Below are 27,578 nucleotides of genomic sequence, written 5' to 3'. Positions count from 1 at the left end.
GTTCACTTGATGAGTCATAGAAGTGTCATAGAGGGGGCGGATGCATAGAGGAGGTCTGCAGGGTCAGCAGAAACCTTTACCCTACATGTGCGCGTAACTGGTCATGACGTGCAATTGACGTGTAACTGGGGAGAGCTGGGGGGAGCTGACTTTAGCACTAGTAGAGGAGTCTGGAGTCTGGGATGTCAGAACGACCTGTACCTTTGGCATATCTGATATCTTGTGTTTGGAGGATGTATTGTCTGAAGTAAAGGTCTCTCGAGCAAAAGCTGTTCATCACTAGGAGCTAGTGTGTGCATGTATTTCTTCGTGTATTGCGTGGGGGCCATAAGCCTTCTATGGCAACGGTTTCAGTAAATCACTTACATGGCGACAGGAAGGCTAGGCCCTATCTCCTGTAGTCGGAATATGTTTACCCCTTTCATTAGACTGGAATGTGTTGCTGTAGAGCGGAACAGATAACTGTAGGCAAAATACTGTCTTGGCAGGCAGGCCGGGCACCTCTCAAACGAGCAGGGAGTAAGGGAGAGGTCAGGAATGCATACCTAAACTGCAGCTTTTAGAGTGTCTGGAGTCACAGAGCCTGAATTCGGGTCCTGGCTCAGCTGAGCCACAAAAACGAGTCCATCTCGACAATTAACGTGTACCATGTAAATGCATTGGCAACATAGGCCTCAATGCAGAATTAACGTCTTATTCATGGAGGGCTTGGTAACTGATATGTTAACATTGGACGGAAATACAGAAACATTACTGTTACAGGCATGGGAGGGAAATTACATGATAACATGGACATACATGGGGCATAGATACATGGCTAGGGTGCATGTAGGGGACATTCTGGACACGTAGAATTTTCTATTTCCTCACCTGACCAGAATAGTATGTTTGGCAATCATGTATTTGATTGCATTTTTAAAACGGTAAGGGAAGAGAACTTAACTACAATGTTTAAATGAGTCAAGACGTATTTAAACGTTGTCTATATAAAAGAATGCTTTAAAAAAATTCTAAGGAGGGCCCCAGAGGATTTTTTTTTTTACTGCGGGGGCGCAGCATAAAAAAATTTGAAGAGCAATGCTTTATGGTAATACAAATTAATGTGGAAATTAAAATCTGAGTTTTAAGTCTTCCTTTTATGTTCCTAAATAACTGTTAGCATAGATGTTGACACAACACGTTTACTTAAAAATAAAATATATTGAATCTCCAAAACAACATGCTTTCAATATTGAACGTTGTTCGTTTTTGGCCAAAGAATTAAAAAAACATTATTAATTTAAAATCAAGAAATTGTTTTTATATATAGGATCTTTTCGGAGCGTTGCATTTGGATCCTTGCAATATTTTAAAAGGTGCGTTTCAGCCAAATGGAAGAAAAAAACAAAACAGGGTTAACGAAAGATCAAGGGGATACTATTTCCCAGGCCTGAGCAGCCATTTTGTTTACTGCACACACTGCTATGCTGCGAGAATTTAGCTTTGTTTTCTGACGCTACTCTACCTCGTTTCGAGACAGGCACGATGGGAAATGTAGTCCACGCGCCGCTCAGATGTGCCTCACTCTCGCAGAATTTTAGAACACTGAAATACAAATCCCAGCAATCTCCCTTGAATCCACGCGCGCGCACTACGGGTATCGGTAAAGTAACCCAGTATTCCTTGGCTGCGGTTACCGGTATTCGGGTAGTTAGTGGTACGAAGTGTACCAAATATCACGTTTTAAAGTTGTGACTCAGCAGTCATTTTCCAAGGGGTATTGCCGTGCCCACCCTATAAATTTAGGGACTGCGTGCGAGGGAAATCCCCGCCGTGGGCCCATTGTTTATCCTCCCGCGTTGGCTGGATCAAGCCCGTGCTGTAGCGCCCGTGTTCCCCTTGGAGGCAGCGACACCGCAGAAGCTTTCCACATCCGGATACGACGCGAGCGTGCGCCGCCGCATTACTAACAGCAGTAAGTCTAAGGTAGTGGTTGCTGTGCAGTCAAACACATGTTTCATCTTTTTCTGTGCACTGCACTGCCTGAACAGACTTGGCGACCAATCTTGCACTCATTTTAATCCTGGTCGTGTCCACGGAGTCATAGAGCATAGCTGTAAGTGTGGTGCTGCCGACCAGCCAAGGGTCAGATGCTCCCTTTACAAAGACATTAGCAGGCAACAGTGCCTTGAAGTATGGTTCTGACTGTAAAAAGGAAAACAACTACATAGGGCGTGACGGCGCTTGCCAGATTGATTTCCAGTCACTTTTACTAAGGGAGGCTCTCGCGCCGCCGGCTCCTAATATTTCTGCTCCTGGAGTGGGAGTGACGGTACGCGGGAGTTCAAACTTTTCCTTGAGGTGGTTGTTGTAGCATCATGCAGCTATCTCGTATGTTTCTGTGTGTGCAGGCGTGATTATTTCACATGCAATTCTGTATTGGCCATAGGCAATTAAAAAAACGCATCTGTACTGCATCTGAAAGGACACTTCTTTTTTTTCTTCCGGTTTTAGTGAGCAGGTTAACTTGTTTTCCTGACCTAGTTTCTCGAAATTTGTAGTTGGGTATTGTGAATTCTGAAACATTCCCAGCAGCCAACAGAGCTGGTTCCTGTATGTGTGTGGCGGATATATCTTTGTGATAAGATGACAGCGTGCTTACGTTTCAAATTCTATTCGCGTTGTACTTGGAAATATATTTATTAATTAACCATGCATCGAGATGTTTGTTGGCGCATCATTACGCACATTTAGAACATGCCATAAGAAACTGTAATGATTTTGAAACAGTAGTAGATTGTGTTAGCACTAGGGTTCAAAACGCCTATGACTTGTTCAGAAGACTAAAGCTTCCCTGCCCCCGGTGCCCTACCACACCCACCCCCAGTGCTCGAACCGGGTGCGATGGCCCTCATTTCACAGTTTAGTGTTGGCACAAAGTCGAAGCGTGCTTAATATATACATACATTCTGAATTGGAGTTTTAAACTCCTTACCGAGTGTTCTAGATTGAATGTAGAATCATGGAACGACCGTTCACGCCAAACCCGTATCCAAGGTGTTCTGTGAATGTTGTTGCATTTGTCATCAGATATCCAGAAGCATGGAGGCGTCTCCGTTATTATCCACATATACAATGTTCTGGTCTCTACATTGACTTTTTGTGTAACATCTTGATCCATTGCATTCACTTATTGATGTGTGAATATCATACAGAAAGTTGCAGTATTTGGACAAGTTATATTTTCAAACATGTCATAAAACATATTAAATATGCTTGTTGTGCTTTAAACATTTACATATTTATTGTGGTTAGCATTGCAAGCCTCCTGAAACAGCAGTGTCTAGTGTTAGATGGTGGCTTGTAACATCTGTTGTGATAATACTTTGATCTTCCTCGGCCAAGAACTCTAGCTCCCCTAGTTACTACTTATAATGCCACCCTAGACATCCGAAAAAAAACTCAAGGTATTTGAAATGGCGCAAGAATACCCATTAATTGGCGTTCGGGGGGTGTGGGGGAAGGTCACAAAAAGAAAAGGCTTGTGTAGATAAGAGGACAAGGCGATTTCCGAACTAAGGTTCCTTTGCTTGACATATTCCAAGGTAACTTAGTTTCCCCCAAGCACAGCGAGCGATGAAACACTGCCCATCCTAGGCCCGTCTTTTTAAATCTTTCCTAGAGACAGCTGTAGTTATGCCACGCACGTTTTGTGTTTGTGTGTGACGTGTATTTTTTTTGTGTACCTTTAAAAAATTGTGTGTGTGTGTATATATACATATATATTTCTCGAGCCACAGCGCAAAGAAGGAACCGCACTCCAGGATCTTGTGAAAATAAAGTATTTACTTAGACTGACGTGTTTCGACCTCAAAGGTCTCGGACAAAGACCGTTGAGGTCGAAACGCGTCAGTCTAAGTAAATACTTTATTTTCACAAGACCCTGGAGTGCGGTTCCTTCTTTGCACGGCAGTGCAAGACAGTGGATAATATTTGTGGGTCCTGCACCCGCCAAACCGGCACCAACCCTGCATGGTGGATGCGGTTGGAAGAAGTGCAGGAGCGGTTTGATTGATCTATCTATATATATCTCAATCCACACAATCCCTACTCCACAAGGAAGAGAGTACGCACACGAGGGGATTTCTGCTTTTTGCATTGGGTCTCCACCGACCTATGCAATAAAAAAGCCTTAATCCCCTCTAGGAGAGACTCGTTTCAGCTGTCAAAGCAGCCTTTATCAATCTGGTGAGCACCATTTTCTTAACCCATTTATCATGTCCCAACCTTAGACATAGAAAACCTATAGCCCAAATTTCAATGTTTGCAAAAACATCATCCTGTGCATTAAAATACAATACGCTTAATATACATATAGTGTTTATTTTGCTGAAACTCAAAATTGGCATTCAGTAACATAGTGCAATAAATTGTACCCCTATTTGCACAATACATAAGCAGTCCACTAAAATATAAAATTTACTTTACTCAAAAAAAATGTATCACCATTTCTTTCATTGTATTGGAACACCTTCGTTATCTTCTATTCTAATCTATACATATAGCTCAAACCCCCTCAGGTAACACTTTAAAAATACCTCATGCTGCACTGATTTCTAACATAAGGGAGACTTCATTAACCTCATCCACAAGGAAAATCATTTTTTAGGTTTCTTCAAGACATGTTGTATGTACGTTGTGGGCTTCAGCCTGTCCATAGGCTTCCCATATGCTGGCTCCATCGTTGCTCTCATATTTTCTCCCCATTTCTCCATGGCATGCATGCGTCATTCCTCTTCCTGTGTTTAGCCCTCCCCAAGACCATGGACCAATCCACTACTATCCATCCATTGCTCCCATTTTATCACCTGTTTACGGAACAACTTTTTTCTTTAATTTGGAGCACTTGACTTTGTTGCATGTGTTTTCACACGCTCCGCTGTAAACAGGGCTGTAAATCTTGTTGTTATCTTGTCACGAATGCTGCTTCTGTGAGTCTATGTGCGCGATACAGTGCTGACTAAGCTCGGGGGAACTCTGCGCTATATAACTCGTATTGTCTTCTGTGCCTGTTATTTATCTCACCAGCCTCCCAACGATCTTCCCTCTCACACTGATCCCGATCCCCTTCTTCCACTTGCTTTGATTAACGCTAAGGCAATTCCCCTCCTGTGCTGGGAATTGCCATTTTGCTGGTGTCATGACGAGCTCAGCTCGTCATGAGCACAGCTCCAGGCTACCTCATGACGAACTGAGCTCGTCATGAGCATGGAAGGGGTTAAGACTTTAAAAACCTTTCCTGGTGCAATTTAAACTGTAGCAGGATAGAACCAAAAAGAAATCCTCTTCAATCAGGCAGGCCTGTGTTCTGTGCTTAAGTCAGGCGGCTCCAGGGGAGCCCTGCTCGCAGTGTATGCTGGGGAGCTGGTAGGCCCATTCTCTGAAGGTGAGGCAGGGAGAGTCGGTGAGAAGCTGCAGGAGAGGTTGGGCTGGGGGCCTCATTTAAAGTGGGAACAATACTCTGCTGTTATTATTTTTTTATTTCTGTAACTTTTTCAGTTTTCGCTTTTATGTTAAACATTGATTGGGTTGGTTTATTATGAAACATTTTGTGCCCTGTCTTCCCTTTTCAGTAGTCAGCCTAAATTTAGAACAGGTGGGGCAGCTTTATATATAAAAAAAAAGCTGTAGCAGCTCTCTGGCCTCTCATGGGTTACTTTTTTCACCACCGGCGTTTATCCCTTTTCACCCCTTTTAAGTTGGTTAATGGTACTCTCCCTTTAAATGTCACGTCTATGGGTTAGGTCTGCTGTCTCCCTCCCACGCTTGTGGATTCGGGGTCCTTGAGGGGATGCTGTTGGGGGTAGGGAGAGTGGTGATTCTTTTGATTGTTAGCGAGTAGTATATATGTTCTTGCAGATTAAAGGCCTTCGCTGTGTGTGTTGGCTTCACATGCACCAGTCATAGTGTGCATGTGAAACTCTGGTCTCCCATTGTAGGTTTGCACTGGGCCAGTGGTGTTGCTCCCTAGTTAAAGGTGAAGGCACAGAGTAAAGATTTCCACTGAAAGCTTGCTGTCGTGCAGGAGACCTGCTCAACCACAGGGATGCAAGGGAGCTTAGTCTGCCCATGCATCTCTGGCAGCTGTGCAACTGAACCCCTACAAAAACCTCTACATCCCTTACTGTGAAACCAGCCACCCATCTCAGGCTGCAGAGATGCAAGCGTTAAGCCTTGCTTGTTCCATTCCAAAAGCTTTTGTGCTTTTTAGGTCTCGGACCGTAGGCTGCGTTTGTGCAGTCTTTCTCCGAGATTTAATGTTTTTTAGTATGGGGGCTTGAACCCACCCCTCTTCTCCATTGGCTGGCTTCCTAAACGGAGGCCAGCCGTTGGAGGAGAGTGGCGTCACTCCGTTCAAGCCGCGTCTTTTTTCGCTTCTTTATTTTCTTTCTCTCCTCTTCCCATTGGCTGGAATTTTACCTTCCAGCCAGTGGGAAGAGGAGAGAAAGAAAACCACGCCCCCAATCAGAAAATGACTGTGCTTTCTCCGAGGCATTTCTGCTTCGGCTCGGAGGAAGATTGTGGTGTCATGGCGTTCTCTGGCCGCACAACAGACAGACTCTTTCCCCCACCTCCTTGAGCAGGTAAGTTTTTTGGCGTATGTTCACTCGTTGTGCGTCTGTTCCCTCGTGCTTTCCGACCCACCCTCGATGTGCGTCTGTTCCCTTGTGCTGTGATCCGGTTTTTGTGCCTCTGTGCCCTGCTTGTGATCCGGTTTTTGTGCCTCTGTGCCCCCCTGCCCCTTCGTTGCTTGTCGTGCCTCTGTGCCCTGCTTGTGCCTCTAGTTTTTGTGCCTCTGTGCTTGCTGCCCCCTCGTTGCTTGTGCTTGCTCGCCTGCCCCTGTCCCCTCGTAGCATGTTTTGCCTCTTTGCCCTGCTTGTGATCCGATTTTTGTGCCTCTGTGCCCCCTGCCCCCTCGTTGCTTGTTGTGCCTCTGTGCCTCTGCCCTGCTTGTGATCCGTTTTTGTGCCTCTGTGCCCCCCTGCCTCCTCGTTGCTTGTTGTGCCTCTGTGCCGTGCTTGTGATCCGGTTTTTGTGCCTCTGTGCCCCCCCTGCCGCCTCGTTGCTTGTGCTTGCTGCCCCCTCATTGCTTGTGCTTGCTGTCCTGTCCCCGCATCCTCGTTACTTGTTGTGCCTCTGCCCTGCTTGTGATCCGGTTTCTGTGCCCCCCTGTGCCCTGCTTGTGATCCGGTTTTTGTGCATCTGTGCCCCCCTGTCCCCTCGTTGCTTGTTGTGCCTCTGTGCCCTGCTTGTGATCCGGTTTTTCGTGCCTCTGTTCCCTAGGGCGTTACTGGGCAGAGAGCTCTGTGTGTGGGTGTGGCTCTGCCTGTCTGTGTGTGTGTGGGTGTGGCTCTGCCTGTCTGTGTGTGTGTGGGTGTGGCTCTGCCTGTCTGTGTGTGTGTGTGGGTGTGGCTCTGCCTGTTGTGTCTGTGTGGCTCTGTGTGTGTGTGGCTCTGTGTCTGTGTGGCTCTGTGTGTGTGTGGCTCTGTGTGTGTGTGGCTCTGCCTGTGTGTGTGGCTCTGCCTGTGTGTGTGGCTCTGCCTGTCTGTGTGTGGCTTTGTCTGTCTGTGTGTGGCTCGGTCTGTCTGTGTGTGGCTCGGTCTGTCTGTGTGTGGCTCGGTCTGTCTGTGCGTGGCTCGGTCTGTCTGTGCGTGGCTCGGTCTGTCTGTGCGTGGCTCGGTCTGTCTGTGCGTGGCTCGGTCTGTCTGTGCGTGGCTCGGTCTGTCTGTGCGTGGCTCGGTCTGTCTGTGCGTGGCTCGGTCTGTCTGTGCGTGGCTCGGTCTGTCTGTGCGTGGCTCGGTCTGTCTGTGCGTGGCTCGGTCTGTCTGTGCGTGGCTCTGTTTGTCTGTGTGGGGCTCAGTGTGTGTGGCTCGGTTTGTGTGTGGCTCGGTTTGTGTGTGTGTGTGGCTCGGTGTGTGTGTGGCTCGGTTTGTGGGTGTGTGGCTCTGTCTGTCTGTGTGTGGCTCTGTTTGTCTGTGTGGGGCTCAGTGTGTGGGGCTCAGCGTGTGTGGCTCGGTTTGTGTGTGTGTGTGGTTCGTGTGTGTGTGTGGCTCGGTGTGTGTGGGGCTCGGTTTGTGTGTGTGTGTGGCTCGGTCTGTGTGTGTGTGGCTCGGTCTGTGTGTGTGTGGCTCGGTCTGTGTGTGTGTGGCTCGGTCTGTGTGTGTGTGGCTCGGTCTGTGTGTGTGTGGCTCGGTCGGTGTGTGTGTGGCTCGGTCGGTGTGTGTGTGGCTCGGTCGGTGTGTGTGTGTGGCTCGGTCGGTGTGTGTGTGTGGCTCGGTCGGTGTGTGTGTGTGGCTCGGTCTGTGTGTGTGTGGCTCGGTCTGTGTGTGTGTGGCTCGGTCTGTGTGTGTGGCTCGGTCTGTGTGTGTGTGTGTGGGGGGGCTCTGTGTGTGTGTGGGGGGCTCTGTGTGTGTGGGGGGCTCTGTGTGTGTGTGTGGGGGGCTCTGTGTGTGTGTGGGGGGGGCTCGGTCTGTGTGTGTGGGGGGCTCGGTCTGTGTGTGTGGGGGGCTCGGTCTGTGTGTGTGGGGCTCTGTCTGTGTGTGTGGGGCTCTGTCTGTGTGTGTGTGGCTCTGTGTGTGTGGCTCGGTCTGTGTGTGTGTGGCTCGGTGTGTGTGTGTGGCTCGGTGTGTGTGTGTGGCTCGGTGTGTGTGTGTGGCTCGGTGTGGGTGTGTGTGTGGCTCGGTGTGGGTGTGTGTGTGTGGCTCGGTGTGGGTGTGTGTGTGTGGCTCTGTGTGTGGCTCTGTGTGGGTGTGTGTGTGGCTCTGTGTGGGTGTGTGTGGCTCTGTGTGTGTGTGTGGCTCTGTGTGTGTGTGTGTGTGGCTCTGTGTGTGTGTGTGTGTGGCTCTGTGTGTGTGTGTGTGTGGCTCTGTGTGTGTGTGTGTGTGGCTCTGTGTGTGTGTGTGTGTGTGGCTCTGTGTGGGTGTGTGTGTGGCTCGGTGTGGGTGTGTGTGTGGCTCGGTGTGGGTGTGTGTGTGTGGCTCGGTGTGGGTGTGTGTGTGTGGCTCGGTGTGGGTGTGTGTGTGTGGCTCTGTGTGTGGCTCTGTGTGGGTGTGTGTGGCTCTGTGTGGGTGTGTGTGGCTCTGTGTGGGTGTGTGTGGCTCTGTGTGTGTGTGTGGCTCTGTGTGTGTGTGTGGCTCTGTGTGTGTGTGTGTGTGTGTGGCTCTGTGTGTGTGTGTGTGTGTGTGGCTCTGTGTGTGTGTGTGTGTGTGGCTCTGTGTGTGTGTGTGTGGCTCGGTCTGTGTGTGTGTGTGTGGCTCGGTCTGTGTGTGTGTGTGTGGCTCGGTCTGTGTGTGTGTGTGTGGCTCGGTCTGTGTGTGTGTGGCTCGGTCTGTGTGTGTGTGGCTCGGTCTGTGTGTGTGGGGCTCGGTCTGTGTGTGTGTGTGTGTTGCTCGGTGTGTGTGTGTGTTGCTCGGTGTGTGTGTGTGGCTCGGTGTGTGTGTGTGGCTCGGTGTGGGTGTGTGTGGCTTGGTGTGGGTGTGTGTGTGTGTGTGTGTGTGGCTCGGTCTGTGTGTGTGTGGCTCGGTGTGTGTGTGTGTGTGTGGCTCGGTGTGTGTGTGTTTGTGTGGCTCGGTGTGTGTGTGTGTGTGTGGCTCGGTGTGTGTGTGTGTGTGTGGCTCGGTCTGTGTGTGTGTGTGTGTGGCTCGGTCTGTGTGTGTGTGTGGCTCGATCTGTGTGTGTGTGGCTCGGTCTGTGTGGGGCTCGGTCTGTGTGTGTGGGGGGCTCTGTGTGTGTGTGGGGGGGGCTCTGTGTGTGTGTGTGTGGGGGGCTCTGTGTGTGTGTGTGTGGCTCTGTGTGTGTGTGGCTCTGTGTGTGTGTGGCTCGGTCTGTGTGGGGCTCGGTCTGTGTGTGTGTGGGGCTCGGTCTGTGTGTGTGTGTGTGTGGGGGGCTCGGGCTGTGTGTGTGTGGCTCGGTCTGTGTGTGTGTGGCTCGGTCTGTGTGTGGGGGGCTCTGTGTGTGTGTGTGTGTGTGTGGGGGGCTCTGTGTGTGTGTGTGTGTGTGGGGGGCTCTGTGTGTGTGTGGGGGGCTCTGGCTGTGTGTGTGTGGCTCGGTCTGTGTGTGTGTGTGGCTCGGTCTGTGTGTGTGTGGCTCGGTCTGTGTGTGGGGGGCTCTGTGTGTGTGTGTGTGTGTGGGGGGCTCTGTGTGTGTGTGTGGCTCTGTGTGTGTGTGGGGGGCTCTGTGTGTGTGTGTGTGGGGGGGCTCTGTGTGTGTGTGTGTGGGGGGGGGCTCTGTGTGTGTGTGTGTGTGTGTGTGGCTTGGTCTGTGTGTGGGTGTGGGGCTCGGTCTGTGGGTGTGGGGCTCGGTCTGTGTGTGTGTGTGGGGCTCGGTCTGTGCAGAGTTGACTTTTTTGAAACCCCTTAGGATTTTGTAGAACTGCCATACGAAGGCAACTCTGCGAAGGTAACTTGTCTGATTTGTGATGCTGAGCTGTCCAGGGGGAACCTTAACAAAAAATATTCCTTCGGGAATCATACCATGATTCGGCCCATGATCCGTTGGCACCCAATCAACTATTCTGCTGCAGAGGTAAGGGACCTCTGCAGTAAGCTACCTCCATCAACATCTAGACCCTCAACATCGAAAGAACCAACTCCATCGGGTTCAGAGGCAATGCCTATCATACAACCAAAATGTAACGATTTTAAAATCATGTGCAAATATTGTGAAAAGTTAATTTGCTATGGTGAGCAAAGTATAAAACTTATCATCTGTGCTGGGGATAACCATAAGTGCCCGAAAAATCCCTAATTTTTTCTGGTTTATTTTTTTTTGCTCCAGTTGAGCCATTTACAATTCCCTGTTTTTTGTTTCTCCCCATAAAAAACTCCCCAAAAAATATAAAACTGTTCAGAAAACCCAAAAAAAGTAAAAAATGTTCAAAAAAACAAAAAAATATAAAACAACAAAAAGAAGAAAAAACCCAGTTCTTTTTAGAACTACCTCCAATTTTTAAAAAAACTACATTTTTTAAAAACTCTGTCATTCTTTTTTCCCCATGGTACGCTCCCCGGTGCGCGTACCAGGCGCTCCCCCGCGCAAATCGAAAAAAAAAAGTAATTTATTTTTGCCCCGCGGGGCCCTTTTATGGCCCCCACATCAATCCTAGGGGGTCAGGGGGGGTCTACCCTGCCCCCTTTTGGTCATTTCCCCCTTTGTTTTTGCCACCTCTTGTGTCTCGATCCTACCGAGACACAAGATGGCGGCTGCTCCGGACTGTTTACAGACATCCGAGAGCCAATCGGCTTTCCGCGCGCGCACTCGCGTTGCGCGCTGGTACGCTCCCCGGTGCGCGTACCGGGACGCGCTTACAGATATATATATTTTTTTTAACCTAAATTACTCAAAATCCTCTGGAGCACATTTCTTGAGACCTAGCAAAGGCACATCGGGCTACCAGTCCCTACAATTTTGCCAAGTTTGGTGGAAATCCATTCAGCCGTTCGGGCTAAAAGTGAGGTCGACAGCCCTATGGAAATTAACATGGGGAAAACACGTTTTGGGACCCCCCCTTTTATCTTGGCCCCTGCTTGACGAACCCCCCCTCCCCCCCCCCCAAAACTTTCAGGGAAGGACCGAAGCGCCGCGAGGCAAATTTGAGAAAATTTTCAGGCGGATTCCTCAACCGGCGCCAAAGTTATTCCCAATAGAATGTTGAGATTTTGCATTGAAAAAAATCCTAACTATTACTACCTAATGGCGACCGCCAAAGGATGGATATGGATATATATATATCTAGATATCTAGATATCTATATCTCAAACACATGGATGGCGTGCTTCTGCCGCTTTAACAGCGGGCGCTCGACAGGGTCGCCAAACCTTAAAATGTTCAGTTCCTGGCGTAATGTTCGTAAATTGAAACACCAGAGTCGAAGCCCAAATTCTATTTTCAGTGCTCAGGTTTATTGGCGGAAAGCCCCCGTGATCCGGACTGTGGGCTCACCGAGCCGGACTCGTCCCATGCGCATTGAGCGGGAGCTCGATATATAGGGACTTAAACAGAGCTTACCGAGATCAGGCGATTCCCAGGCGATATCTTGCAGTGCATGTGAAAGCGCATGCACAATGCCACCAGCCGCTTGCCTCGTATTACCACATCAAAGGCAGCCGCGTCTCAGGCCCCTGCTGCTTCACACCCTCATGCCGCTCTCCCCGCTCCGCCCCCTCCCCTGCCCGCTGTGTCACATTTCTCCTCGTACTTTATTCACGGCCGTCCGGCCGTACTTTCTCCCTCTCCCCATCTCCCCCTCTGCCTGCTCTCCTCTCTCTCTCCCTCCCCCCTCTCTCCCCTCCGTCCTTCGCACTCGCATGCTTAAAAAAAATACTAAAAGTAGCCAAAGTGACAGAATAAATTATTTCAGCCAAGATGATCTCACAAGAACGGCCACTTCTATTGCTCGTAGCTCCTTAAATGTTTCCTATTTATTGCAGAGGCTAATGGAAACGCCGTGAGTTCAAATTACGAAACTTAGACAGGGTTCTTGGCATGGTGTTTACTTTCTGTTCTGCACTGCTTCTTGACCACTCGGGCCATGAGTATTAAGGGCAGATCTCGAGGTAAACAAACAGTAAGCCAGAGGTAACAACACCTGGTAACCCTGACGAATCTCAATTGTCGTCTATTTATGAACACAATCAGACTTTGAGATATTAATCGCATAATTCAAAGGTGCAATTTATATTTGAGGGAGGTCATGATTACGTGGCACAGGCAATACAGTGGAGAGAATGTGTATGGTGTACAGCCGTTGGAACTAAAACCTACTTCTGTGCAGGCATGTGCTTAAGAACAAGAAAGCAAAGTGGAAATGCATACTGCGAGTTAGAAGAGTGAAGAACTTACCCGTCTCATTCTACCATTGGACATGATGTCTGCAATTCCTTTCGCTGCATCGTTTTTCTCTGCAACACAGAGGACTTTACGAATCTGAACTCTGCGAGCCTGCAACATGGCGGAGGACTGACAGAAGCTACTACTACACTTAGATAAAAACCTAAACCCATAGGAGGCTAAAATCGCGGGCTGAAAGATTATCCCTTACTTAGGGGGGCGCTGCCAACTCCCACTGACTTCATGTCATATAGTACCCCTGCTCAATCATAAATGATTCCCGATTCCTAAAACTCCCTCTTTTAGCTTATATTGCATAGTATGCTTATGGTAGCGTAGTGTACACCTCTATATCAAAATGGGATTAATTACTTTTGACCTGTCATTGCTTTCAAGTATTTAAATATTTGTGAACTGCAGCCATTCTAATTCAGTACTAACAGTCAATTCCGTCATCTTCTTGGGTCTCCATATCAGAGATGCACTGGTATTTTCACTAACACTGGCACTTGTCACCACTGCCCGCAGCTGTTACCTGCAGCACTAGATACAGAGGGGCAGCAAAGTTCAGGGCATACCCAGACACACACAACTACCCAAAATGTATTAAGGAGCGCCCCTCGTCCCAGCACACTATAACCTCAATTCTCTCAGTCACAAAAAGCGGGTAACTCTCCCTATTCCAAAACAAGGCATGCGCAACCCACCATCTACAACCCTTACATTAACATCGGTCAGTGATTGGTACAAAATAAGTACCCCTCTGTATATAATAAAAATGTCATGCCACATCCACCATCACCACCGCATCCACCACCACCACATCCACTGCATCCACCACAACCACATCCACCGCATCCACCACCGCATCCACCACCACATCCACCATCACCTCCATCCACATCCACCATGACATCCACCGCCACATCCACGACCCCATCCACCACCACCGCATCCACCTCCCCATCCACCACCACATCCACCATCACATCCACCATCACCACCACATCACCACCACATCCACCATCACCTCCACATCCACCATGACATCCACCGCCACATCCACCACACTCACCACCACCACATCCACCACCACCTCCACCTCCACCACCACCACATCCACCCCCACATCCACCACCATCACCACCACATCCACCACCACCACATCTATGTGTGTGTGTGTGTGTGTGTGTGTGGCTGTGTGTGTGTGTAGGTGCAAATGCAATGTTCTTGGATTTCAGTCATAATAAAATACACTGAACATAATCTTCACAAAAGTTATTTACAAACGTATAAGCTATTTCCATTATAAATTACAATAAATTTTATTTAAGTATTAATTATTTACAAAATTAAAAGCCATTGTTATTTGCAATATCAATACATCTAAGTCACGTAAATACAACACACATTGCATTACAAATGCTATAGGTGTCACATTTGCGGAAGTGAAAACTATTGACATTGTAACTGACAAAGCTATTACTTTTGCTATTTTCAAAACCAACACATAAATAAAAATAGTGTCATTTACAATACCAATTACTCAAACTTTCCTAATGCGAGACCTATTGCATTTCCAATGCTTGTTTTTTTTAGGTCTTGCCTACGCAGCGTGCAAGCGCTGCTTCGGAGGGACCTCTTGGAATCGCTCAGGACTTTTTAGGAAACTCCTGCATGTACTGCACTTTTCCCAATGAACCCTTGTGCATGTGTGGCGTTTACTTTGCAGGAGCGAGCAGCTGCGATATGTTTGCAATTATCGTGCCTGCTGCTGCTCGTTCCAGCAAGGTAAACCTTTGTACATGGACTTGCGGCCGCAGCGCTTGTCTTTTTTAATCTTTGGAGTCTCCAAGTTTTTTTCTCTCTGCCCCTTAATTAAAGCGAAATGAAATGGGTGTTGCGTGCCGGTGTTTCTTCTCACATTAGTGAGCGCTGAGATTTTTTTTTCTATTTTTGACATTTTTATGACCCTGCCGTAAGAAACGTAGCAGGAACTCTCATTACCCTTTCAACATGTCGCTTTCAAAGTCCACATGGAGCAATATTCGAAGACCTTCTTGCTGTAAAATAAGTTACGCTTATGTTTTATTTGCTGATTAGCTTCGGTTTCATGTTCGGTCCTGACCTGGCTATATTACTATTACAGGCATTATATAGCCTTTGAAGGAAAAATGCCTTTTAACCGCGCTGCAATGTAACTTTTCAATTTCACTTTATACTTTCACTCACAGTTTCAAATTCATACACTGTTATAGTCCAGGTATGTCATATTATTTCTGTATTTCATAGGGTGCGAGGACCTGAGATTGTAGCTTGTTTATGTCACTCCACCTTACTTGAAGTGAAGCTAGACAGGTGAGAGATCAGGTTCAAAGGCTTCGAAATCGTTAGTGAGAGTACGGAGAATGTGTGAACTGAGCGTGGCCTGCATGGGAAGAAAAGTCGACCAACGCGCCATTGTGTAAAGCGCACGCGCAGGGTATCTTTGGACTGCATTACAAAGCCGCGGCTCTCCCAAGAGACTAGCGAGCATCAGCCGGTTCCCTGGAAGATTAGCTGCTGAACTGACGAGGCGGGGCCGGGGCGGAAAAGCTGTGATGTTTTTCTTTACTTGTTTCTTGCATCTAGTGAACAAGAAGAGAAGAGCATCTTGTGAGTGAGCGGGCTGTGCTTCATCACTTTTTTTTCTACAAAACAAAAAAAAACGTGTTTTCTCTTTGGATAGATTTTTCAGTCCAGCAGTGGACTGCTGGTAGTTTGTAAACAGTTAACTGTTAAAAGCATTTTAAACATCATGAAGTTCTGCAGATTCTTTCTACTGCATGGGCTAGCGATTGCTTTCTCTTTTCAATGCTCCATAGCAACCAAGTGCCATCCAACCTCCAACCTCCCACCGCCATTTCGCGTCTTACACAGTCAGCCATGCCTGACTTTTTATTCTACAGAACGTTGCATTCTGAGACTTGTAGTTTGACCGTTAAAATTGTATGTGCTCATAAAATTTCAGCGTGGAAGGCACTCTTGGCTTCAAAAGCCACAGCTTATTGAAAGGGCCCACATCATTGATAACCTCTATGGATGGAAGGGTGTATCTCTTCTTGTAGGTGATGACTCTGTGTCCTTTAATGTACTTGCCCACATCATTGTTTTCATTTGTGTCCGTCAAACGGGTACCAAACTGACTGGACCACAACTACTGCGAACAGAATTGACTGATTTGTCAAATGAAAGCTTCGGACTGGAAGTAGAAACTCCTAGGGATACAGCATCATGTCATCATCCTATCTTTATGTCAAGCTTATAAATAAAAGGCCCAAGGTGGACAGCAAAAACAGTACTTGATTTGCGCTGGTGGTTGTACATGACATCAGAACTTATACTTTGGGGAACAGGATTTATTTTTCATCCTAAAACTTTGGCCTAAAACAAGCGAGAGAAAGGCAGAAAAGGGAGAAAGAAGGAGAAAAAGACAGAAAAACAGTGAGAAGAGAAAGTATGGATGAAAAAGAACCTGTAAGAGTGAAATAAAGAAACGGGGAGTATGTGGTGGAAGAAGGAATGAGGTGGAATCAAAACTAAACATCCTTTATATTTGACACTTGAGATATTTGTAAGCGCCGACTGTGGACTCCTAAGCATATATTAGGGTTCCAACACTTATTGAAGCACTGAGTGTAAATCCTTAGCGTAAAGAACAGTAATACAAATTCCACCAGTGTCTTTCAGTGATTTTGCATGGAAAACGAGTGATCACATTTAATGTTAATGTAATAAAAAAAAGCTTTCCCATAATAATCTCTGTCCTGTCCATCGATCTTTAGTGAGGCATGTCAGCTCAGAATCAGGGATAACAAGAAGAGGAGTGGTGGGTATTTATACAGAGCTACCTTCTACCTTTAGCCATCTCCGATTGGCTTCGGGATGGGGGGGGGGCATGCATTCTGTGTGTCTTTTTTTAATAGGAGATCAGCAAGAAGCGCCTGCTGTACTGAAGACTGTTCTTCATTGCAGCCGCTATGGGCTTGTAGCATGCTGGTCTTAGGCTTCTCACCGCCATATAAGCGTGATGGAAGAAAGAGGCAGACCATATGGGCAGAAATTACTCTTCCTCATCGCAGAAGAGCTCCATGCTGGAACTTTTGTAAGTCTCCTCTGTGTCTAATTTGCGCTAGTTGAGGATGACAGCCCTTGATGAGGTAGTCAAGCAGGTCCTTAATTGTGATCTATATATGCAGTGGGCAATGAGGAACTTCCAGACCATGTTTGAGTCGTCGAACGGCAGTGTGGTTCAGGAACTTTTGAAGTTTGTAGAGATTACTTTTGCTAGCCAGGTGCAAAAGCCATTACAAAGCTCAGCCATATGCTGACTATTGGAAAGTTGCAGGTTAAGCAGGACGCCCAGAAGCTGGCACAGCTAGTAGGATTAATTCTTTGGGGTTGAGTTTGTATGTGGGGTGAATAAGATTTGGCTGCTGAACACCCAGGATCCTAACTATCTTGGCTAAAGCGCGAAAGTCTCCACTGAACCAGACTATGTGAAAGGTAGTATTAATGGGAGCAGAGGAAACATGAGCAGGGTCTCCGTCTGGTGCCTCATCAGATCCAGTTTCCTGGACCTGGTTCAGGTGACCGCCGCTTGGTCACATTGCCTCTTCCTTCATGAGTCAGATCTGGGTATCTATCATGTGAGTACGTGTGATGCCAGATGCTTCAAGGATGCCAACCAGTCAGGTTACGTGAACAGGGCATTACAAAAGATATGTCGCAGACCCCTAAAAGTAGTACAGCAGGGACGAAAATCTTTTTGGTCTGTAGCAACGAAAGTCAATAGGTTTATTTATGACAGACGAAGGAAGCTATGTATGTTGCCTTTGGGACCTTATAAGTGTTTAGCCATGCAACAGTTATTGTTGTTTCACCAAGGATATAGTGCTGGATAACTAAACACTTATAAGGTCCCAAAGGCGAGACTTATTGGCTATGCCATTGCTTGTTTTTTGGTTGATTGAGTCATTGGAGGCTTCTTGGTGACGAACGTTTATTTTTTTTAAAGAGGTAATGCACGCATATTTCAGCTGAGTTCTGGAGTGTTCCCTCATTAAAGTTTGCAATAAGAATAGTCTGATTGCTTTGGGGTATAAATGTGTATATATATATGTGTAAAAACACTTTATGTTAAACACTAAAGGACAGATTTGCCAACTTCACGCAATGTTTGGTGAATGAGAGCAGAATAGTGCCTTATTTATAAGATATGGCACTGTTAACCTTTGTCTCTGTGCTGGTGCACTTTAGGCCATAAGCCAAGCACACACTCTTGCTCCTTAGTACTAGGATGTATGTGTAAGATACTAAACACAGGTTTTGTATTGGAGAGGGACGCTTATAAAATCAATTGAGTAATAGAAGAACACTTTTTTGAAAAAGAAAGCCACAGCAGCTCCAGAGAAAAATACTATTATCAAATATCTGTTTATCTATAAAATATAGTTGCATAATATTTCTGATCGACCTGGGACATATCTCTTACTATTTCTGGCTGTCCTTTTTCCACTACAGCAAAAACTGTTTGAATTTTGTTACAAAATAAACATTGCTTTTGATTTAGAGGTATAAGACAAATAGACCTGTTACCGAATTGCCTAGCTTGGTGTAGTCACGTTCAATTAGCCCAGTGGGTTTGTGTGTGAGCTGTAGGTTTCAGGGTGGCATAAACTTATTAATTTTACAGAGAGGGAAGCAGAATGATTAAGTTGTTCATAGTGGCTTCATAAATCATTACACTTAATTCTGTCTTCCGTAAATGTTGTGAAAAGCCAGAACAGGTGTGCTGCATACTTCTAGTTACGGAACAAAAAAAACAATACTGCTCAGTTCTACTATAAGGGCTTTGCTTGCCCGCATTCTACTAGAGTCCCTTTTAAAATGCTTGTGATCAAATTGATAACCACATAGTTCCAAAAGGTTCACAACCGTGTAAGCAGCATTGTCAGACCCATTTAAAGGTCTCTGCTAGACCGCGCATGTGCTGTCTGAAAGAGACCTGTTAACAATTTGTGGTCTTCAGCCCGCCCATAGACTTAACATTTGCTTGCTCCCTTGTTCCTTTCATAGCCTTTGTCTCAGTTTGCATGTGTCCAGCCTCTTAGCTATCACCCAGAGCATGGACCAAGAACTAGTGTCCATCTACTACTTTTTAGGTCTCGCCTAGCGAACGCAGCGCATGCGTTGCTTCATCTTGGCGAGACTATTGTTGTCGGTTTAAAAACATAAATTAATGGCAATTATTGGCATTCACATTTACAATACCAATAGCTCAAACTCTTGCAAATGTGAGACCTATTCATTGCAAATGTTTGTTTCTTTCTGTTTTAACACTCTGCTTGTGTTTTCACTTGCTCTGGCGTGCATCGAATTCAGTGACACGTAAAACAAAGCACTTTCAGTGCGTAATTGCTTGCTTGACATAGTTTTTTTTTTTATATTTCTTTTTATTGGAAACAAGGCATCAAAATCAGTGCAGAGGCGGAGCAACCCCACAAAACAGTGCATCACATCGAGAATATTGGGGAGGAGGGAGGGAGAAATTAAAAAAGCAATATGTTTGTACTTGTAAGGGTTACGGGGATACAGGAGTATCAAAAACATCCACAGGTGGTACACCTATGTCCCCTCTATATCTATTCCACGATCCCCAAACAGTAGCCCACTTATGAGGTCGACCCCTCGCCAGGTATACAGTCTTTTCTCTGAACATGCACCAATCCATACTTTCTTTCCACCCATCCAGCGTAGGCGGCCTATCGGATCCCCAATGCTGAGCAATATTCCGTTTAACTATCATTGCTCCCAAAGTAGCCCACCTGGTTTGTGCCGTATTGAGATCCGTGGGCTCCCAGATATTAAGGAGACATCTCCTAGCCTCTGGTAACACTGCTATCCCCAGTACTTCCTGCATGACATCATGTACCTTACACCAGTAGTCCACCAGAAACTGACATTCCCAAAGGATATGAAAGAACGTGTCCAGTTGACCACACCCTCGCCTACACAAACCTTCCTCAGATAGTCCAATCCGAATCAAACGTGGGCCTGTGACATACACTCTATGTAATATTTTCAACTGGACAAGTCTCAATCTAGCTAGAATCGCAACTTCCTTCGGGGAGGAAACGTCCGACTGCCAATCCTCATCATCCAACTTAATACCATCACGCGTCCATTTATCCCTTAGATCCACAAGGAGGTCTGCTCTATTATTAAGTTTTTTTTATTAATCAGGGAAATAGTACTCTCTGGCAAGTGCCCGTCTAAAATTCTGTCCTCTAGCGGCGAAGCCTCGGGTATCACTTCCTCCACCGGCAGTGCAGACTTTAGTGCGTGACTAACGTGCGCATAGCGGAAATATTCTGTCCTACTTAACTCCAAATTCAGTTTGCAAATCAGCAAAAGACTTAATCCTCCCTTTTTCCCAGATATCACTAATAGTAGCAATCCCTATCAGCTCCCACCTATCAAATCCCTTCGTATTCCAAAGCTTGCCCAGTTTATCCGATCCGAACAGTGGGGTGGCTAGAGTAAGTCGGTCTCTCCTTCCTAAGGAACTAGTTGTGTCATGCCATATCCGCACCGCCACCCTAGTTGGCCCTGTCAAACTCTTTCCTGCAGCCCTGGCATATAAAGCTCGATTATAATTACCACCTGGGAGTAGCCATTTATCCATTGCATATCCCGGATATGCGGGCCCGTAAGTACCCAAGTTTATGGCACCCACCTGTGAAGCCCAATAATACCTCTTAATGTCAGGGAGGGCTATACCTCCATCGTACCATGTAAGCGTTAATTTGGTCAACGCAATACGGGGCCTACTGTCCACCATAATAATTCACGCTGCATCCATCCAACTCTCTAAAATAACCAGCCGGCACTATATCCATTGTATTCTGAAGGGCGTAGAGAAACCGAGGCAAGGACATCATCTTGAAAAGAGCTGCCCGTCCCAATTGGGAGAGCGGAAGTTTCTTCCAACCGGCTGCGTCACTCCTTAACCTAATCCAGGGGGTAAGGAGGTTTCTCTCATATCTGATTGTGGGGTCTAAAGAAATAAAGACCCCAAATCTTTAAATCCGTCCTTGGAGATCTGAATCAGGCAATTTCGCGGGGGAACAGGGGTGTCTCCACTCAAAACAAACAGGTGGGATTTTTGCCTATTTATAATAAGCCCTGAATTCCTAACATAGGAAGCCAAGACATCACAAACTACTATGAGGGATTTCCTAGGTGAGGTCAAATAAAGCAGAATGTCATCTGCATATAAAGAGATCCGGTCTTCCAACTGCGGGGACCAGCGAAAACCCTGTATCGAGGGTTCCCAACGGATCCAGGCCGCCAGGGGCTTGAGAGCCAGCGCGAACAGGAGGGTAAAAAGCGGACATCCCTGCCTAGTGCCCCGCCCAAGACAAAATGGCGCCGAGGCACGATTGTTCACTACAACCTGGGCGAGAGGTTCTGTATACAACAAACGCACCCAACTGATTCAGGACCAAATCCGAACTTTGCCAAAACTGCCCACAAGTACGGCCATTCCACTGTGTCAAAGGCTATCGTTGCGTCTAACGACGCTATTATAGTCGGTTCTTTCAGGGTATGCGCTCTGGCCAAAACTCCATGTAACCGACATAGATTTAGAGCCGTATTTCTATGTGGGATAAAGCCCGATTTGATCAGGGTCTATCCGCTCTCTAATACACCTTAATAAGCCTATTGGACAGCAATTTGGCCAGGATCTTAGGCTCCCATTCAATAACGAAAAAGGCCTATAGGAAGCTCAGTTGGATTTAGGCTTTCCTTCCTTGTGTATAACCACAACCGAGGCCACTCTTTGATCATATGGCAATACTCCGCGCTCTTGAGCTTCCACAAACATACCTTTTAAGAAAGGGGCAACCTTATCAGGCCTGAGCTTATACAACTCAATCGGGAGTCCATTCGGGCCCACTGCCTTACCAGAATTCAGAGAACGCACTGCCAGGGCTACTTCATCCGCGGTGAGCGCACTGTCCATAAAATCGCTATCTTCCTTAGTAAGGCACAGGAGTTGAATATCCCTCAACAACAAACGAGAATCCTCCTCATGCCGCTCCGACACCGAGGTGTACACCGTTTGGAAGTAATCCGCAAAACCATCTACTATCCCCTGAGGGTCTGTTATTCGCACTCCCTCTGCCGTCTCAATTTCGGGGACAACTTGGTCTGCTCTGTCCTTCTTATCCAACCAAGCAATCTGTTTCCCGGCCTTATCTCCTACATCGTATAACCTACCCTGCTGCTCCCTGCTCAAAGCTCTGGCACTATCAGTGACCAGCGCTCTATATTAAAGCTGCTTAAGATTTAGAACATGCAGCCTAGCACGGGTCACTTCCTGTTCCAAATCAGCCTCGACACTAGCTATCTCAGACTCCACCCGTACGGCTTCTTCATTCCTATCTTTTTTAGCTCCTGCGATAAGTGACAAAGCCTGGCCCCTCACGACTGCCTTGAAAGCCTCCCAAAGAGAGATCGACGATGATACCGAACCCTCATTTTCCTGAAAATAATGCTCGAACGTCTTCAACAGGTCCTTGCGAATTTTAGGACTATGCAAATACCAGGGGTTAATTGGGGCCACTCTGCCTCCCGATCCAAAGGCTGTCTAGAATCTGAGCCAGAGAGGCAAATGATCCGAAATGCCCCTAGCTAAGTGCGTCACCTCCATAACATACGACGCCTGGGCCGCTGGCACCAAAAAATAATCAATACGAGAGAGACTGCCATGGGCACCCAAATGGAAGGTGTATTGACCTTGGTCCGGATGAAACCATCTCCAGCCGTCAACCAAACCCATCTTAAACTGTACGAACCTTCTAGGCCTCTTAGATCAAGCCAGGCCAAATTAATCAAGGTTCCTTAATACAGATTGGCCAGATGGGGAGGGAGAAGCTTTTTATTACAAACAGCAAAGATATGGAACCTTCTCCCAATATCTATCAAAGACAATCCATCCCTGCTCTCCTTTAGGAAAGCAGTGAAAACTTGGCTCTTTTGTACCAGCTAGTCTCTGTATTGTTGACCCGAAGTTCTGATTTGTCATAGCGCCAAGACGCCCATGGGCATTTGCGCGCTCTATAAAATTATAAACCAAATCCAACCCAACGCATCCATAAAATCAGGAAGCCATCTTGGCGCCCGCCCCGTATCTCTAGGCGGATGCCTGTCCATGACGCCGGAGACCACATCATTGAAGTCACCTCCCACGATCAACAATCCCCTCGGGAGGTTCAGAAGGACCTTCCCCCAAATCAGTGAAAGTAGTTGCCTCCATACCTGGGGGGACATAAATCGACACTAAAGAAAGAGTGTAACCCTCCCATCGCCCAGACACCGCTATGTATCTTCCCCTATCATCCTCTACAACGGCGTCTATTACCATCGGGTGAGTCTTCTTGAGAAGGATCCCAACTCACCTGGACCCCGAAGTGAATCCCGCATGCGCAATCAGCCGATATCCCATTCTATGCATCGCTTTACATGAATTCCCTACCAAATGTCTCTTGCAGTAGCACCACATCAGGGGCGTGACGTTTGTGAAATTGTAGAACCACACTACGTTTGATTTAATCCCCCAACCCATTTACATTCCAACTCAACACTCTCAAGCCCCTACCCCATCATAAAACATGAAAAGGGTTCAACCCCCCCCCTCCGACTCCTGCACCACGAACATGCTACTTATCAACTCGAAGCCTTGAAATGAGATGCTTTGAAAAAACATGAACATCAAAACACCCCCCAACCGTTCCTTCTCCCCACCCTGCACCCCTGCTCACGACTATTGCGCATCCCCAACTTGCAGTGGGCCTGTCGCCCCATAATATAACTAAAAACTACCAAAAAGTAAATCTGAGGAGGAGAAAGAAACACCAATTCCCCGTATGACCCCTCAACATTCTTGTGCCTAGAGAACCATCATCTGCAATAAACATGTTAGCGGAAATTTTACACCAATAGTCCGTTCCCCGGCCCCTCCAGCAACAATAACCTTCTTCATTCTTGTTCTTGCGAACCCTCTTCGTCCTCCCTACTTTGTCTCCGGGGTGCATCTCGCGAGGAGAGACTGTCCAACCAGTCTGAGGCAATTTCTGGATTATCAAATAAGTAAACCCTTTAGTCATGTTCTATCCTCAGTTTGGCAGGGTACATCATGGCGTACTTGAGTCCCTTGTCATGGAGCTTCCGTTTGACACCCATAAAGCTCTGTCTCTGCTTCTGGACCGCCTGCGTAAAGTCCGGAAAGAAGCTGATGGAAGAGTTTTCATATTTTAGGGAGCCTCCAGATCTGGAAGCCTGCAGGATGGCGTCTCTGTCCCTAAAAATAAATATCCTCACTATCAACGGCCGAGGTGTAGCCCCGTTTCCCGGCCTTCCTCGGGAAACCATGTGTGCTCTTTCCACAGTAAAGAAATTTCCCAGGCCTTTGGGCTTAAGATGGTTGGTTATAATGTCCTCCACAAAAAGATCAGCGGTCTGTACTTCTGCTTTCTCCGGCACTCCAATAATGCGGACATTATTTCTTCGGGCCCTCCCTTCGAATTCGTCCAGTTTGCGGCTTACAAGTTCACCAGAGGCCCTAAAGGTCCGAACTTCCAATTGTAACTGCGCCACATCATCCGTAAGGCTAGCCGTTTTAATATCCAAGGACTTCACTTTTTCACTCGTTTTCGTGAGGTCCGCTCGAATCAAGTTGACTTCAATGGAGACCGTGTCCAGTTTGTGATCCAAGGACTCCATCTTCTGACCAAGGGGGCCTTCACCCCCTCAATAGCGGCAATCAAGTCCTGTAGCGTAGGCTCCGCTGCCATGACCGAGGCCTTGACTGCTCCATCTTGCGATTTCCCCCAATCCAGCAGGCGAACCTTAAGGTTGCGTATATCGGTCCAATTTATTAGATTGGGTGTATCTTGCTCCTCTAGCAGCCTTCGATTGCGATTTCTCCACCTCCGGTTTGGTCCCCATTTTAGGATCGTCCGAAGAGCAAGATACGCAATCCCCGTCCCGAGGCGGCCCAGCGATACGGGCGCCACAGCTGGATGAATGCAAAGTTCTTCACTTTTGCCCTTCGAGGGTGCTCTGCCCACTGTCACTAGACTCGGTGTGCCAAAAATGCAGCAAAACACAAGTCTACACTGCGCGAGTTTCAGCACACTCACAGGCGCGATCCCAAGACAAAGGGATATAACTCCGTGATCTGGGCCCTCAAGTAATCACTAGTTCTTGTTTAGTTCACCAATTGTTTGCCATTCGATCAGGGTTTATCTCCATCTGATATGTTCCATAGCGGAGGCACTGGGGGCTCGCTTGTCAACTCGGGGAAAGAAACCAAGCCCAATTGTGAGGCCGGACCGGCGACTTCCGGTCTCTGGCTACGTTGTTGATTCACTACAGCCTGGGTCCAGTGCCAACTCAAGTCCCCGGGCAACCACCCAAAACAGGCCGCAAACTTCCCGGCTCTCCAGCTTCGGTTTCCGGCGGTCGCTCGGAATGCGACTTTCAGTGCCCATTTCTACTTCGGTTCCGCTACAATAATCCACCTTCAGGCATCAGGATAAGTGACACGATGTAACCGGGGGGGCAACGGGGGACTCTGGAGCCTAAGCTCACGCGGCCATCTTGGACGCGCGCGAAGCTCCTCCTCGCTTGACATAGTTTTAATTCAACCCAGAGTAGTCTGTTACAGAACGAAACTGTACTGTATCAATATTCATTTAAGAATGAACATTGAAAATAAAAATAAATGCAAAAAAAGCCTATGTACCGTAAGCTTTTTACTCTGTAAAAAGCAGCTAAAATCTTTTGTGGCACTCGATTTCTTGCTGCTACAAACATATATTTGCCTAGTTAAATGCAATTCACTTGAGTGTGTTTTCGTGCATGAGCAGGTTATTTAAAAATTGTGAACCAAAGGAAACCGTTGTGTTCAATAAACAATACTCCATGAAGTGTGCATTTGCACTGTTTGCCTGTCTTGCATCTCCAAGTCAGAGCAGCGTTTATAGCAACTGACTATCGCAGCACCCAGGCCCACTCTACGCTCTACACTTGAACTCTTGTTTCCACTTCCACCCCTCTGCCCCATTTGTTTCTTCTCCACCCCCGCACGCCCATGTTTCATCCCCTCCCAGCCCTCGTTCGCGTTTGTGTTCATACTCATGACATCTCGAGCCCAACACCTGGCCTGCCATTGCTCGAACAGCCATCCTCTGAGGCACATGGCTTCTCCAAAGCAGCAGCGCCCCCGCCGGCCATGGGAGAATGAATAATGTGCAGAGAATTTGCACTATCCAGTTAGGCAGGTTTAGGAGTCACAACTTGCGGTGTCAGATATGCTTGCTGTTGTCGAGGGTGCAACATCTACACCCATACACTTGCATGAACACAGAATCAACAAATATATTCTCATTGGACCCCAGACAATGCAAATTACAATATGTACAACAAGGCAAAGCTGTTACAGCACCCCCTCCTTTCATTATATGTTCTTCGTTATAGCCTAGTATAACACAGGACCACGTCTCCAAACTCAGTGGTCCAGTTCGGGGTTTTCAATTAATAACCTAACTTCTGGGAATTATAGTTTTCACTTCCTCGCTTTGAACTAACACACATGTAACCAATATCCTTTTAATATAAAACCATGTTTTAAAAGCAAATTGTTGAATTTCCTTAGTGACATGAAATCATCTGGTAACAGCTCCTCATGCTGCACCTCAGGCGGTGCACCTCAATCTTGAACAGATGTGCTTTCTGTTTAGTAAGTCTCAACTCTAATTTCGGACTGCTCCTGTAATTCACCCCAACTTAATATGCTAAGTTTTACTCATTCTACTGCTCTGGCAATGCAGCTCATTTTGACCTGGAACCCTCTCTTGCAATTCCAGTACAAGTTTGACACTGTTTCATTATACCTATGCCTTGCTGTTGTCTCTATATACCCTGTATGACCTCTTGTCTGCAATGCTTAGTCTGTACTCCTCACATCTTGACCTGCAGCTCCCGGATAATAAGGAAATGTAGTGGCTCTATCAATCATCCTCCTTAGATCCACACGACTCTTCAATTTAGAATTTTAATAGCTTGATCAATGTTTCTCAATTTGGGTCAAAAGCACTCTTTCTAGGCAGACACACTGATTCCCTGCTACTTTTATTTGGAGTCTGCTCTACCAGCGTGCCTCAGTGATGCCTGCTATAGACCCTACTATCATAGTAGTGGCAAATGTTTGCCAATTCCTCTCAGTTCAGATTGGCATACGGCTTGCTACTGTAGTACAGAACCAACTCTGCCAATGTTCCTTGTTCATACATGATTCAGTCTCTGCTATTCTTGTACAGGCCAAACTATGTTGCTAGTTCCCCTCAATCCAAACAAGCTGAACTTCCTCAGTTCAAACACTGTCATGCCAACTCTGCTTATGCCAATCCTCTAGGTCTGCTGCTGTTGTACCAAGCAAGCTCTGCAAGTGTTCTCAGTCAACAATTGCAGATCCACTGCTCCTGTAGTAATGCACTAGTTCTGTCAATCCTCCTCATGCATTTTTTGTCCTTGCATATGTTCTAAGGACAAAAATACCAGTATTTCAGTGTCTGGAAAAATGTGTTATATTGATAAATCAC

At 47.0% G+C, this 27,578-nt stretch overlaps 1 protein-coding gene across 4 annotated transcripts in view; it reads left to right on the top strand.

The window, feature by feature from the left end:
- Window positions 1–1,613: 1,613 nt before the first annotated feature.
- The window catches only part of GTF2I (general transcription factor IIi), a 1,434,650-nt gene continuing 1,408,685 nt past the window's right edge, over window positions 1,614–27,578 (top strand). Inside the window, exon 1 of one of the 4 annotated variants that reach the window (XM_086954596.1) lies at window positions 1,614–1,954. The gene's annotated coding sequence lies outside the window, so the exon portion shown is untranslated. Of the gene's footprint in view, window positions 1,966–27,578 lie in introns of all 4 variants that reach the window. The other 3 variants (XM_086954597.1, XM_086954594.1, XM_086954595.1) reach the window with 3 other exon arrangements.

The sequence above is a fragment of the Lissotriton vulgaris genome, chromosome 2_1, assembly GCF_964263255.1.
Source record: "Lissotriton vulgaris chromosome 2_1, aLisVul1.2, whole genome shotgun sequence".
Lineage (NCBI taxonomy): Eukaryota > Metazoa > Chordata > Amphibia > Caudata > Salamandridae > Lissotriton > Lissotriton vulgaris.
The sequence above is the reverse complement of the archived record's forward strand: the minus strand, read 5'-3'. Positions and strand labels throughout refer to the sequence as shown.